Source organism: Lepisosteus platostomus, chromosome 5 (assembly GCF_059453375.1).
Source record: "Lepisosteus platostomus isolate fLepPlt1 chromosome 5, fLepPlt1.hap1, whole genome shotgun sequence".
NCBI classification, from domain to species: Eukaryota; Metazoa; Chordata; class Actinopteri; order Semionotiformes; family Lepisosteidae; genus Lepisosteus; species Lepisosteus platostomus.
In genome coordinates, this window is record NC_142615.1 from 38,335,546 (window position 1) to 38,350,333 (window position 14,788).

General features: G+C 38.7%; 2 protein-coding genes and 2 non-coding genes across 4 annotated transcripts in view; 3 read left to right on the plus strand and 1 right to left on the minus strand.

Moving 5' to 3' along the window:
• The window catches only part of LOC148666183 (antigen WC1.1-like), a 648,305-nt gene that overhangs the window by 497,478 nt on the left and 136,039 nt on the right, over positions 1–14,788 (minus strand). The gene's annotated exons all lie outside the window — the stretch shown is intronic.
• LOC148666241 (CD5 antigen-like) overlaps positions 1–14,788 on the plus strand; it is a 191,635-nt gene that overhangs the window by 119,441 nt on the left and 57,406 nt on the right. The window lies entirely within an intron of this gene.
• Positions 1,316–1,389, plus strand: trnan-auu (transfer RNA asparagine (anticodon AUU)). The gene has a single exon. It is a non-coding gene; the product is annotated as a tRNA-Asn (tRNA).
• trnaw-cca (transfer RNA tryptophan (anticodon CCA)) lies at positions 2,841–2,912 on the plus strand. Its single transcript has one exon. It is a non-coding gene; the product is annotated as a tRNA-Trp (tRNA).

Consider the following 14,788-nt stretch of genomic DNA (forward strand, 5'->3'; position numbering starts at 1 on the left):
AGGCTGTACATGTAATACATCTACTAATAAAGATGGACATTAAAGTTAATTATTAAAAAATTACACTTTTAAGACATGTATTGATAAAATTATTGTGAATAGTTGTGGTGTCTGGAAAGCAATTTTTGTTAAATATAACAATTTTCAAGTGAGTGGTGCATAAGCTTGTTATTTAGTGACTTAATTATTTCCACTGCATTCACAACAGTTCTAATGTGTTTGCTTGTTCCGCATAGCCTGCTACTGAGTTGTTTTTGGAAATGAAACCTATAAGAACATTATTTAAGATGCACCATGGCCCAGAATCGTTCATTGGGACTAGGATTAATATCAATTGAAAGTACTCCAAAATAAAATATTTAACCTGAATATTAAAAGAGTAGGAAAGTATTAAAACAACACCATAACGTCTTGACTTCCAATCTTCTTCCAGGTTCAGGCCATGTACAGTAAAATGACATAATCAGTTGAGTCATGCCGAGGCTGAAAGTTTAAGCCTCACCTGGAGCAGCCTGGTTTTCTGTCTTGACAAAAAAAGCGTTTTGTTCCACAACGGCGTGAAATGATCATGTCTTTCACTCTACTTCTCTCTTGTAGTAAAGCAGATCTTGCTAGGTGAGCATTTGCTCCGGTAAATTAGGTCACTTTTCATGTTAACTCACTTCTTCTAAACACAACATTTCCTGGTGCATGTTTTCTCCATGAAAAAAGACATTTTCCCTTACATGATTTCTCATTTTGTTTCATCAAAGAGTACAGAAAGAAGAAAGAAAGGAAAAGTGTGGTAAATGAACTCTGTCGTCTGTGGGAGATGTCAAGCGCATTGGACATGAAAAGTGCCCAATAAAAGCCATTTCTCTTCGTTTCTCTTACAGTCAGGGCTCCTGTTCCGTGTAAAGGAGGCAGCTTGCTCAGCCAGCAGACTCAGGGCTTACTGAACGCTGGTGTCTCAGAGTGGTGTGTCCAAGCGGCTGTAAAAGAGGAGAATTCTGCAGGCGCTGTAGCTTAGTTGCTTTAAGTATCTGTCTCGTTAACTGGAGATCCTGGCTCCACATCCCAGCTGTGCCCTTCTTCCTGTCTTTTTGTGCAGAAAGTACCATTTTGGACAACCGCATAGGGCTTGATTTAGTTTAATGCATTAATGCATTTCCTTTCTGCAACAACTTGTTTTTCAAGAAATTCATACAGCTTGTGAAAAATGAAATTTAATTCTTGGCTATCAGAGCAGTAGGAATATTGCCGACTGGCAAGAAAATGCAAGCAATGTTTATTTTCTTACCAGAAAGGTGCGAATGGAGCAAAGCCTTTCTCATCAGTCTCTGTGGTGCAACCGGCAAGCGTGTTTGGCTATTAACTAAAAGGTTGGTGGTTCAAAACCACCCAGGGACGATCTTCTTCTTCTTCTTATTATTATTATTATTATTATTGTCAATGTTAACACTGTCTCCACAAAAGCCGAAACTTTAACCCTCTTTATATTTGCCGAAAATGCGAGTCTTTTGCCCGTGTCCAACAACAACACTTGAGACCAGGGAAGTCCAATAGTGATCAACACCGCAACTCCCCAGAAATCCATATTCACCCATGGAAAAGTATCTTTGAAGGGCTGGCGGGAGATATCATTTATACTCCTGTTGTATCCTCTGCTAAAATACTTAAGAAATACAACGTGGATTTGTTTGAGAATTTGACAAGCATTGTTGCGTTAGCACTGTGAAGTTGGATGTTGATATTTTGATATATTTACCTTAATTTTAACATAAATGCTGTTCAATCTATGCTATACAATCAATCACAGGTATATTTTGAGTCTCGTACTGATCGTCCTGTGGATCCAAAAGAAAATTTTAAAGCTGATACACTTTCGATTGTAATTTGCATCTAGCTACAACGTCCCTGGAAAAGATATTTTATGAGTTGCGTGCAATCGGTATCTTTTACTTTAGGGATGGTAGTGGAAATAGCTTTAAAATGTTTTCTAAAGAAGATTGTATTGCCAGGACCTGCCTTTAGCGCTCGGTAGCGATTACGCTGTTGATATAGATGGAGAAGAAATGTAAGATGAATTGATGATCTAAGATAAAATAGCCCTAACGCCTCCTGTAACAGTGTTTGTATTCATAGCAAGTAATATTCTTTTTCAAACCCGAACGTTGCTTTTGCATTAAGTGTTATGTAACCATTAGCAGTTTCGGTAGCTTCTGAAGAGCGCACTTTTCCAAACTGAAGCCTATAAGAACATTATTCAAGATGCATCATGGCCCAGAATCGTTCATCGGGACTAGGATTATCAATTGAAAGTACTCCAAAATAAAATATTTTTTATTTAAAATTAAAAGAGTAGGCAAGTATTAAAACAACACCATAACTTCTCGACTTCCAATCTCTTTCCTGGGTCAGGCCATGTCAAATGACATAATCAGTGGAGTCATGCCGAGTTTGTGAGTTTAAGCCTCACCTGGAGCAGCCTGGTTTTCTGTCTTCAAAGGTAAACAGTGTTTTGTGTTATTTGCTAAATGGAGAGAGGATGCTGTGTTAATTGTTCTCCTCCTGGGAGAGGACAAGATGAGAAGTTCACGAGGCTGGTGGTAAATATCCTGTCCAGGAATATCGGGGCTGTAGGGGGTCAGATCTGTAGATGTAGTGAAGACATTAGTGGGGACGGTGTGTCTGCTCTCTGTGAAAGAGCCGGGCAGGAAGAATAATCTGTGGTCTGGGAAGAAGAGACCCTCGTTGGAATAGCGGCGCTCCTCACAGGAGAGAATGAAATCTTTTTTGAAAATTTTTTTCAGGGACGCTGATTGTTCTCTTTGGGTGAATTAAAAGCCCTTATGGTGAGTGACCTCGTGGCGCAACGGTAGCGGGTCTGACTCCAGATCAGAAGGTTGCGTGTTCAAATCACGTTGAGGTCAGCTGATGTGTTTGTAGATGCTCCTGGTGCCGAACCTGGATTTTACACCACGCAGTTGCGTTTTATCTGTACACCACCTAGGTAATCTGAATGAAATAACAGAGCAGTATGGAACACCCAGTCAGGAGTTTATGCAGTGTTTCATCTTGAACACGACAAGAGAAAAGGCACACTGCACATCCGCGAAACATCACGACTTTAGAGACAGTGACATCAGAGAATGGAAGTTTCAGACCGCTTTTTTGTTACAGTTTCAAGCAAACCTGAAAGTTAGGGAGTGTTTGGTCACTTTTGTATGAAAAAGTGTCTGAAGCCTGTAATTATAATTTGTCCTTTTTTAATTGTAGTTGAAATCCACTCCCATGTACCAAGACCTACAGTATATTCATGTTTGCTTAAATGATTAATGCTATAGGACATTAGCTGGTGTTTTTTGTAACGATTTGCTATTTCATGCAGGAAAGAAAGGAAACCAGACCCAACGTTTGCTTTCAGGTGCGGTTTATTTACATAACGGACATCTATTTCTGAGGAGCCTGATTTAAATCACACAACCCCGGTAGAAGTCGAATCGACAATCTTATAGACCGAAATCAGACGCGTTATCCATTAAACCACTAGCCCGTCACATAACTGAATTGCGCTTTGGTGAGTTCAGCGCCGCTACTAGTACACCACCACATCTACAATTTGAGAGAAACGTGCTTTCTACATTTTTATCAGTTTTAAAAAATCATCACTTTTAAACAGACAAAGCATTTATGTGTCGCTCTGAATTTCTAATTGATTTAGAATTCAAAGAAAAAAGCGTTTTGTTCCACAACGGCGTGAAATGATCACGTCTTTCACTCTACTTCTCTCTTGTAGTAAAGCAGACCTTGCTAGGTGAGCATTTGCTCCGGTAAATTAGGTCACTTTTCACGTTAACTCACTTCTTCTAAACACAACATTTCCTGGTGCACGTTTTCTCCATGAAAAAAGACATTTAACCTTACATGGTTTCTCGTTTTTTTCCATCAAATAGTACAGAAAGAAGAAAGAAAGAAAGGAAAAGTGTCGTAAATGAACTCTGTCGTCTGTGGGAGATGTCAAGCGCACTGGACATGAAAAGTGCCCGATAAAAGCCATTTCCGTACGTTTCTCTTAGTGTCGGGGCTCCTATTGAATGTAAAGGAGGCAACGTGCTCAGCCAGCCGATTCAACGCTTACTGAACGCAGGTGTCTCAGAGCGGTGTGTCCAATCGGCAGTAAAAGAGGAGAATTCTGCCGGCGCCGTGGCTTAGTTGGTTAAAGCACCTGTCTAGATAACGGGAAATCCTGGCTCCAAATCCCAGCAGTCCATCGCCTGTGTTGCACTGGACACCCTGTAGATCATCAAAAAAAATATTGAGCTCCTTAGTAATGAAACTGCCGGATAAAAGCCATTTCACATCCTTTCTCAACTTGCTCAGCGAGCAGGCTCACCGCACACCGAACAAAGATGTGACAGAGTGGTGTGTCCACCTGGCTGTAAAAGGGAAGTACTTTGCCGGTGTTGTGGCTTAGTTAGTTAAAGCGCCTGTCTAGTAAACAGAAGATCGTAGGTTCAAAACCCAGCAGTGCCTTTCTTCCTGTCTTCTCGCACCGCTTATTGTTATAGACAACATGCTTCTGCATTATGTTTAAAGGAAGTGTTCATTTAGTTTTTGGCACAACTTGTTTTTCAAGAAATCCACACATTGCGAAAGATAAAGTGCTCATCTTTCTTATCAATGCAAAATAATTACTGCCAGCTGGCAAGAAAATGACAACGATTTGTTTTTACTTTAGCCAAAAATCTGTGAATGTAGAAGAATACGACATGTGTTAGTTTCTATGGCACACTCAGTCAGGGTGTCCTTCAGTTAAACACAATGTTGGTAGATCAAACGCACCCAGAGACACACTTCGAATTAATCCGATCTAAACATTACCTTCTCTAAATGTGATTGAGTTTCTTTGCACGTCCTTAGCCATCTTGATGTTTGGAGAGATTTTCAACTTTTTACACGAGTCAAACTACAAGTAAATAGTTGAGTACCTATGTCAATATCACCGGGAATGTGAATATAAATGTTAACATCAATATTTCTGCTGTCTCCTGAGAAACACAAGTATAGAGTCAAAACACAATAAATAATGCTAAAAAATTATTCAGTTAACACCCAGATGTGACAAAACACATTTAAGACTTACATCCCCTTTAAATATGTATTTCCTTAAAATCAGTTCTCTTCCCTCCCCAGGATACCTGCAAATTCACTATAGATACATATTAAAAGCTGTGTGTAAGTCTTACATGTGTTCTGTCACATCTGGGTGTTACATTAATAGATGTGTTGTGTTATTTAATATGATTTATCTCCACGCTTGTGTTTCTCCAGAGACAGCAGAAATATTGGGGATTTGCGGCTACAGAAAATAATGTGAACTTTACAGGCAAAAATAAGGTTACCTTAAAGAAACAAAAACTTATTGTCACCCTTTTCAACGTGATTTTTTAAGACATTTGTTCGGAATAGTATATCTTCTCGTGTCTGTGGCTGTTATCCTACAATAACGGTGGTGAAATAGCAGGAATGTGCGGAAAGAATCGGAGATAGAACAGAAGACCAGTCATCCAGTCGATAGTAAGGTTGTGTAGGACCTCACATACTACGATGTCAGTGTTGAGTAGTGTGGTTTAAAAGCTTTTTCACGAACCAGGAAGGAGTAGAAATCTACAGTCTTCTGATCCGTAATCAGACACGTTATCCATTGTGCCATTGGCGTTTGTATTGCATTCCCATCCAGCACCACATTGAGTTCAGAGCTGCTACTATTCATGTGTGTTGTACGTGTGTCTAGTTACTACGTCTTTCATTATGTCTGGTTTAAAATAATGTATCTTTAAAACAGACAAAGGGTTTATGAGTCAGCCTGAAATTCACACATGAAAAATAAACAATATCGCGTTTAAAAAGAATACAGAGATGCCGGCGATAGATAACGGAGCATCTTAAGTGCGCGCTATCACTGAACTAAACTCCCGATCGTTAAGTTTGTCAGCGGCTTTTTAATTGTGTTAGGAAGAGCAAACAGTCCACAGTGTACATTTTAAAGGTCTAAGCAAAACAATCAGACGTGAGGATTATCCAGAACAGGAGCCTTTACTTCTTTGTATACTGAGCTTTTGGGTGAACATCAAAGTAAAAGACAAATTTGCAATTTTCACTTTTTGATTAAGGAACAAGAAAACACCATCCTTCGAGCTGGATTCAAACCAGGGACATAAGAAATGCCCACTGTTTTTGTCTACAGTCTTAAGATCTAGCAATTGAGCTATCAAGAGGTCGGAAAGTAAACGCTTTGTCACACATGTAGCCCAATGTAGTGTAGTGTTCCTCTATTTAAATCCGAGTTCGACGTCAAAATACTCACTCCCATAGTCTCGTTCAGAAGAAGAAATGGACCAGAGTTCTTATAAAACGTTTGAAGGGACATCAGTGCAGGCTGAAATTGACCCTTTTTCTATTGGGATCAGGATCATATAAAACCTTTCTTTTAGATTGAGAAGAGGATCATGGAGACACTCAAAACATCCCTGTCTTTGCTTCTTTCAAGGATGAATGGAGTATTGAGCTGCAAGCATCGGTTCAAATCAAAACTCTCTGCTACTGCAGTTGCTTGTTTGAGAGTTTCTTCAAATCTTTCAACTGAACGTTGATATCAAGGGATATTGACGGTAATATCATAGGGACTTTGGTTTTCTTTTGATCGAAAATTGTATTAAAATACAAGCCTCTTTCACAGTTGTATAATACTTTCCCTTGCATCCTCAGATAAAATTTCTAAATACCACAAAGTTACAACATATGGAATAGCATTTATTTTAAAATGTATTTTAAAACTGGCATTTATTTAGAGCTATATTTAGAGCTTAGTAAAGATAGCATTGCTAATATTGATGGAGTAGAAATGTAAGATGAATTGATAGCTTTTTCTGAACTAAAAAAGTCCTACAACGCCTCCTGTAACAGGTAAGGACTCATAGCAAGACATTGCTATTGCATTGCACATTTAGCAGATACGACCAGTTTCTGCTTCTGGTGAGTGCATCTTTTCCAAACTGAAATTAACAAGAACATTTTCAAGATGCGCCATGTCCCTAAATCGTTCATCAGGACTACTATTAATAGCAGGTGAAAGCAGTACAAAGCATCAATTTAACCTAAATATTAAGAGACTATATCTGTCAGCTACTGCTGTAAGCCATGTTCAGCCAACGCTAGAAATATTACTGCTCTACTACAGTAGCTAAAGAAAGCAAGTCCGACTTAGAAATGGATAACAAGTCGAAAACATAAACCAACGAGGATGGGATTCAAACCCACGTGTGCAAAGCACAATGGATTAGCAGTCCATCGCCTTAACCACTCAGCCACCTCGTGACGAGGGCTAACCCCCTTGGGCATGATTTTGCTCGGCCACCAGGCTCAGCGCACATCGACCTCAGATGCCTCAGAGCGGTGTGTCCAAGCGGCTGTATAAGAATAGGTAATAGGTTTATTCCATGTTATTCCAATAGGTTTATTCCATTGAGGGTGGGTACCCACCTGTATAAGAATAGTGTTCTGCTGGTGCTGTGGTAAAGCTGGTTAAAACACCTGTTTCATAAAGAGGAAATCCTGGATCCGAATTCCAGCGGTACCTTTTTTCCCGTCTTGTTTTACAGAACATGTAATTTGGGACACTCAAAAAGGTCTTGATTTGGTTTAATGCGTTTATTCATTTCCTTTGCAGAACAACTTGTTTTTTTTAATCATATAGCTTGCGAAAGATGAAATGCGAGCGAATTGTTTTGTTCACCAAAAGTATGTAAATGAAAAAGGTGTAAGCATTTCTGTGGTGCAATTGGTTAGCATGTTCGGCTATTAACCCCAAAGTGGGTTTTTTGATCCCACCCAGGGACGCACTTCTTCCTATAGTAAACATTATCACTCCAAAAATTTAATTTTTCCGCAAAACCTGAACTATTTTGATATTTGCAGTAGTAAACAATTACTACCAGTACCAGAGTCAACATTACCGGGAATTTTCAATAATTACGGACATAAAAACTCTCTTGCTTTTAACAGAGCGTTTCATAATTTCTAACTATGAAAATTATTTAAACTGCGACACTTATCATTCAACTTTTATATAGCATTTTAAGCGAATAGGTAATTAGATTGTTCATAAACCTAATTGCTTTTTCTACATAAACACAGTGTGATTGCTCTCTGAAAATGCTTTTTCTTTATATTTAGGCTCAGATTTCAACTATAGATCGTATTATTATAAACTTTCTTGGAAAAATGTATTTTATGTAAATCATTTTTGCTATTAATTCATTTAGGGCTAGAATACGTTCATTGTCTTCCAATCGAGTCGAGTTGACATTGGAAGCTTGCCACACCCGGACTGTTACACCAACGCATTAGCATGTTAAAGCGATTTCATTGAGGAGCCTAGCTTTCTTAACTAGTAAGTACTGTACTTCCTACTTTGAAAATACCTGTGAAACCGGTTTAATTTGTCACAGCCAGCACTCCCGCAGAGAGGGGGGTTGTACTCGTTAATGTCTTAGCACAAAGCAGAAACTTCTTGTATTTTCCGATGACATACAAGTGGAAAGATTACAGATTTTAATCGTCTTTTTTTTTAACCAGGGAAAATCTGATCATGTTTCTCTATAACAATAATAAAAAACTTTCTTTTACATTATTTTACATATCCCGCTTACACATCGCACGACTTTAATGAATCTATTCTTTATTAATACTAAATAAATAATTCTAAAAATACTACAGCAAAGAGGTCACTTGATTTTTGGAATAATTCCAAATAGCACAATGATCCACTGGCATCCCTGAAGTCTGTTTAGTCCATAATCTTCCAAATACAATCACTAAGCAATTATAGGAATTATACCATCCTATTTCTTTGTGATTTCCTGTAAAAACTAAACCTATTTTTATAAGGCTTTTACTCAAAAGATTTCCAAACACACAAAGCATTTGTGAAGTGCTATAGTATTTCTAAAGGTTACTGGCACAACATCAATCATTAAAGCTTAACAATAAAGTTTAGATTGCTGACTATGGACTAACTACATTAACTAACTGCAATGCAACAGTAGACATTTTACAAGTAAGAATATCTGGTTGAATTCTTGCATTTGTAGCCAATTTAATGCGAGAGATTTTAAGTTTTAACAGAAGAAAACTACGAATATGAAAACAGCCATAGCAACAAAAAATACTGTGCAAATATCAAAAGGCTGCTTCGGTAATGAAATAATGATCACAGTAGAAACCAGACACTGTTTACACCATATTGTTAAGAAAGACTCAAGACAGAAATGTTCATGTACAGCTGGAAAAAACAACTTCTAAAACAACAGTGAAGGCTGCAACATTACGCCCATGCTTTTCCACACTTGTAAGGATAACCTTAAAACTTAGGCTGTTGAATCCAATCAATTAAAGCTGGAGTTCTGCAGGTTGTACAGGCTTAAAAGGTAGATCGGTAGTTTATCTGTAATATAGTCCAGTACTTTAGGTGTTTCTAGGTTTAATTTTCCTGCTTATTAATGCTTACTTTCCTACATTTCCGATGCAGTTCACTATCATTATACACAAAAGCCAAACCATAAACTTTGAAGCTAGCAGACTTCAAGAAAACACCTGTTGGTGTTAAATGGTGAGGTTTTATTATAATCTAGGGTATGAAAACAAACTAGCTACATTTTTAACACACTTTATAATACACCACTTTTTTGTTGTATCCCAAGTGATTTGAAGCATTTCTGTTTTAATTGAACTTCTAGATTTCTCCAATGTTTAGGAGGATATCGCCATAATAAGGGCATGCTTGTCATATGCTAAAAGAATAGCTTATAACAGGAAATGCAAAGTCTGTTTTTTTTAAAAAGCTCCTTTAAAGCCTGTGCCCCAGAAGGTCCATTTATGTTGAGCTGTGAAAGTGCTTTATAGTAAAAACCTTGTGTAAATGGTTAAAAGCAATGATCCAGGGACCAAAGTTGATTCAGGAGCCTAGAACCAATATTTGTGTGCTCGGTGCAGTCACATGTTGAAATTTGTTCCCCGTTTTTTAAAAAGTCCCACTGTATGCTGTTCCTTTTATTTACAATAAGAATCTAGGAACCTCTAGGAGACATCAACTGCAAAGTGACATGACTGAGAGCCTCTTGAGTCCTGCAGATACAGGGTACCTCATAATTTTAATTAAATCAAATGTGTACTGTACGTGTAAAACTGAAACTGACCTAACAACCATCACCTTTTCTGCAGAGCGTGTTTAATTGTACTGTTTCAGCACATCAGTTTTTTTTCCCCCACAAACTTTCCAGAGGAGCTATAAATATTTTAAATAAATACACACAGTATTGCTCATAAGGTCTGCTATTTGAGGTCCAGTTATTTAGATGCATACATCTTTTTTTATCTCAGCTTTTCAGCTGAGATACACAGATCATACATAAACAATGCAGTAAAAAAATCAAGTATTTAATCATTAGGTATAACAGTTTCCCTTTAGGCCTCTGAAAACATCACCTTCTACTTTGTGAATACCAGTACCTCCTAATTGTCTAAAGGCTTTATTTCTTAAGAGCATGACATTAAAAACTGCTAAACTTTACAGCTGCATGTTTGCTTGCAGCATTCCAATACCTCTCAAGCAGTGAAAACAAATAACCTGCTGCAAAGCTGCTTATTATGGAGAAAAAAATGTCAGTTACATTCCCAGATCATAATCATTAGCTTTCCCAGCTGCAAATAACTACAGGTGCAAAGAGACAATGTTCAGACACTCAAAACAACCTGCTTTTTTGGTAGTTATATGATGATTTATATTACTAAGTAATATTCTTTAGTATAAAAGTTTTTTATAATTGTTATAGAGAAACATGATCAGATTTTCCCTGGTTCAGAAAAAATTAACGATTAAAATCTGTAATCTTTCCACTTGTATGTCATCGGAAAATACAAGAAGTTTCTGCTTTGTGCTAAGACATTAACGAGTACAACCCCCCTCTCTGCGGGAGTGCTGGCTGTGACAAATTAAACCGGTTCAGAGGTATTTTCAAAGTAGGAAGTACAGTACTTACTAGTTAAGAAAGCTAGGCTCCTCAATGAAATCGCTTTAACATGCTAATGCGTTGGTGTAACAGTCCGGGCGTGGCAAGCTTCCAATGTCAACTCGACTCGATTGGAAGACAATGAACGTATTCTAGCCCTAAATGAATTAATAGCAAACATGGTTTACATAAAAGACATTTTTCCAAGAAAGTTTATAATAATTCGATCAATAGTTGAAATCTGAGCCTAAATATAAAGAAAAATCATTTTCAGAGAGCAATCACTATGTTTATGTAGAAAAAGCGATTAGGTTTATGAGCAATCTAATTACCTATTCGCTTAAAACGCTATATAAAATAAAGTTTATTTGAATGATATGAATGATAAGTGTCGCAGTTTAAATAATTTTCGTAGTTAGAAATTATGAAACGCTCTGTTAAAAGCAAGAGAGTTTTTATGTCCGTTGCAGTAAAAGAAGATGCCTGAAAAAGTAGGGCTTGGACAGATTCCAAGTGCATTTTTGCAATTTACGTTGCATTGTCCAATGTGCTGCTGTAATACAGTTTAAAATACAGTAAGTCTAAACTGTATCAGCTTTATTTATGGGTTGCAATTTAGAAAAAGTCAAAAACCGCAATTTAGAGCTTTCTGGCAAAAGGAGACACCCAAATTAATAATGTAACATGCCACTGTTTGTGCATGAACAAAGTGATACTGCAATTTTCCTTAGATACGCGATTAAAAAAAATAAATTTTTTGAATCCCCGGCGGAACACATTCCATAAGAATCAACGCTTTTATATATCGCCTTTAAACACATATATTTAAACACGTGTTTACGATTTAAATCAAAACGCAATTCAAATCAATATATATGTTTATTTTGTAACGCATAGGTGACTATTCATTGTTATTAAAAATACTTAAATTCAATCATGTTGTGATATTTAGAAATATAAATTTGTTTGGTGCGAGTGAGGTTTTATTTCATCTCTGACCAAGGGAAACGTTTAATTTTTTCAAAGAAATGTTTGTTAAAGCAATAAGTCAGAGTTATAGTGGGATTCAATCACAGACCATGTGACATGGGAATCAGCAACCTAACCCACAGCGCCAACGGCAAAGTCACATGCAGAGTGCTGAAAAAGCACTACAGAAACATTATTGACAGACAATGTACAGCATGTACTATTCTTGTGTTGCGGTACATGAATATAATTATATCGTTATTAATTTCTTTAGATACGCGATTCCATATTATATTCCCTTTTAATCAAATTCTAAAAGTATGCTTGTTGACTCCGGTATCTCTTTAGTTAAAGACTTCGATGCTTAAAATGTTTAGGGAGAAATGGAATACTGGTGTGTATTTTTTCTTTAAAGTACCAAGACCAGCCATATACTGTATGTTATGGCCTTCACACGCGTTACAGTATGCTCCTATTATTTTTATGCTCAGCTACTAAGATTTCCTTCAGTGGTAAAATTCCATATGAATATTCAATACTACAACGGGCACAGTAAAGACATTTACTGTAAATCTTTCTACGACAGACCAATGGACCACGAGTTCCCCTGTCGGTCAACCAATCACATACCGCGGTACCGCGCGTCATCGAGCGTCACAATGTACGACGTCGTAGCCAATTACCTCCGGTACGTGTGTGTACCGCGCACTTTGTACCGCTGCATCTGTATGTGTGTATTAATGATGATAGCACTACTGAATACTAGTATTCATGTGAGAATTAGTGATGATAGAGCTACTTTTAATTTTGGTTTTAATTCTAGTATTCATGTTAATATTAGTGATAATCATAGTGTTAGTGTCAGAATATTAAGACTCATTGTCATGTTATTTCTTTTGATAGTATTATTGTTATTATTGGTATTATTAGTGTACTGCTAAGTTTGTGTTATTGTTAGTAATAATGATACTGTAAGCCTTAATTGCAGTGTTACTGTTGTAATATTGGCCGTATTTGTGTGTTAGTTATAGTGTAACTGTAGGTAAGAGTGTAGGTAAGGCCCCGGCTGCCCTGTGGTGGCTCAGGGAGGACCTGTGGGTCGAACTGGAGGGGCTGCTCTAGGTTGAGGAGAGCCGGGTGTGGCCCAGGGCTCAGAATGCGATGTCTTCCATCCAGCTTGACTGCCTGGAGTTGTACGATGAGGTCCTGGCCAAGTTTGGATTGGAGGCAGCATATGTGGGATTAGTGAGTCACTGAAACCCCTCCCCTTGTCCAGCTTACACTGTGGTATCGGGGCGGTACAGGGGCTGGGGCGACTCTCCTGACCCCCTCAGCTTTCCAAGATACCTGCGTCACCCCACTCAACCTGGAAATCTCCCAGATCCAAGGGGAGAGAGACAGGAGCTGGGCTGGGACACCAGCCTGCTGTTATTTCAAGTGGGTGGCTGAAAAACACACCGCTTACAGATCACCACTAGGGGGCATCATAGAGTGGGTGGTGAGACTCTTGGTCATCGATGGCAACAGTGGGGTTACTCCCCCTCTCTCTAATGGATCTATTAACAGTGGGGTGTCTCTCTCTCTCTCTCTATTGGCTCTATTAACAGTGGGGTGACCCCCCTCCCCCTCTCTTTTGGCTTTAGAGATACCACAGTTCCACCCCTAGGTTGCATCTCCTGTCTGGCGCTGTGGAGGTATGATGATGATGATTCACTGTCTTTGTTCTCTCTCTTTGGTACAAGAGTTGGTACTGAGTAAGTGAAGTTTAACAGAGGATATGGTAAGAAATTTTACCAAATCCCAAAATTAAAACAGTGAAGACAACAGGCAACACAACGAGAGCTCTGATAATGGAGGTTTGGTTTGACGGCAGCAGACATGGTCAGGACATCTTGCCTGATTCTCTCTCCCCATTTTCTTAGGATTTTCCCTTCCAGGGCACAGGAATCATGAAGCAGGATGACTAGGAGGAGGCGAAGGAGACACTTAAGTCTTACTTCGAAAACACGAAGGTCAGGTGTCACTTCTCTGAGGTGGACAAGTGCTTCTGCTAGTCTGCAGCAGAGCTCGACCTCATCCTGCAGAACAACCTGGGAGTCCCTGTAGCTGAGGTCTGTGAATAGCAGGTTAATTTTTTCTCTTTGTAGTAGTCTTAGGACAGTCTGACTTGTTGTGGGACTCAGCAGGAACAGAAAGGTCTTCTGTGTGTCTTCAGTCTCCACAGCCAAGGAGACGCACGATCCAGATGGGTGAGGCTGTTAAAGAAAAGAAGATGTTCATCCCTCCCTCTCCTGGACCTCGGCGCCCCTGGGCCCTCCCTCCTCAATCATCTGAGCTCAGAGAAACCCCTGGTGACTGTGCCATGCCGCCCCCATCAACCCCTGGAGGAGCCCCCTCCTTTGAGGAACTTCAGAGTTCCTGAGACTCAGAGACAGGTGAGAAGTGAACAGAACCTCTGTCCTTGTGTGGCGTCACCTGTACAGGCTTTTATTGGACACACTGTATAAACTCATCTGGACAGACTCTTACTAGATACACTGTATAGTCTCATCTGGACAGACTCTTATTGGACACACTGTATAGAAGGAGATGGAACAGATGAAGCAGGAGGTGGAGAAGAGGAGATGGGAAGTGGAGAAAAAGAACAGTTGTACAGTTGTTCTCTCAAGAATATAAATACTCTACAACAAATACATGAGCTCTATCAATAATACAGATAAGATAATATATCAATAATATCAGTCTTCTGTAAGATCAAAATAGACTAG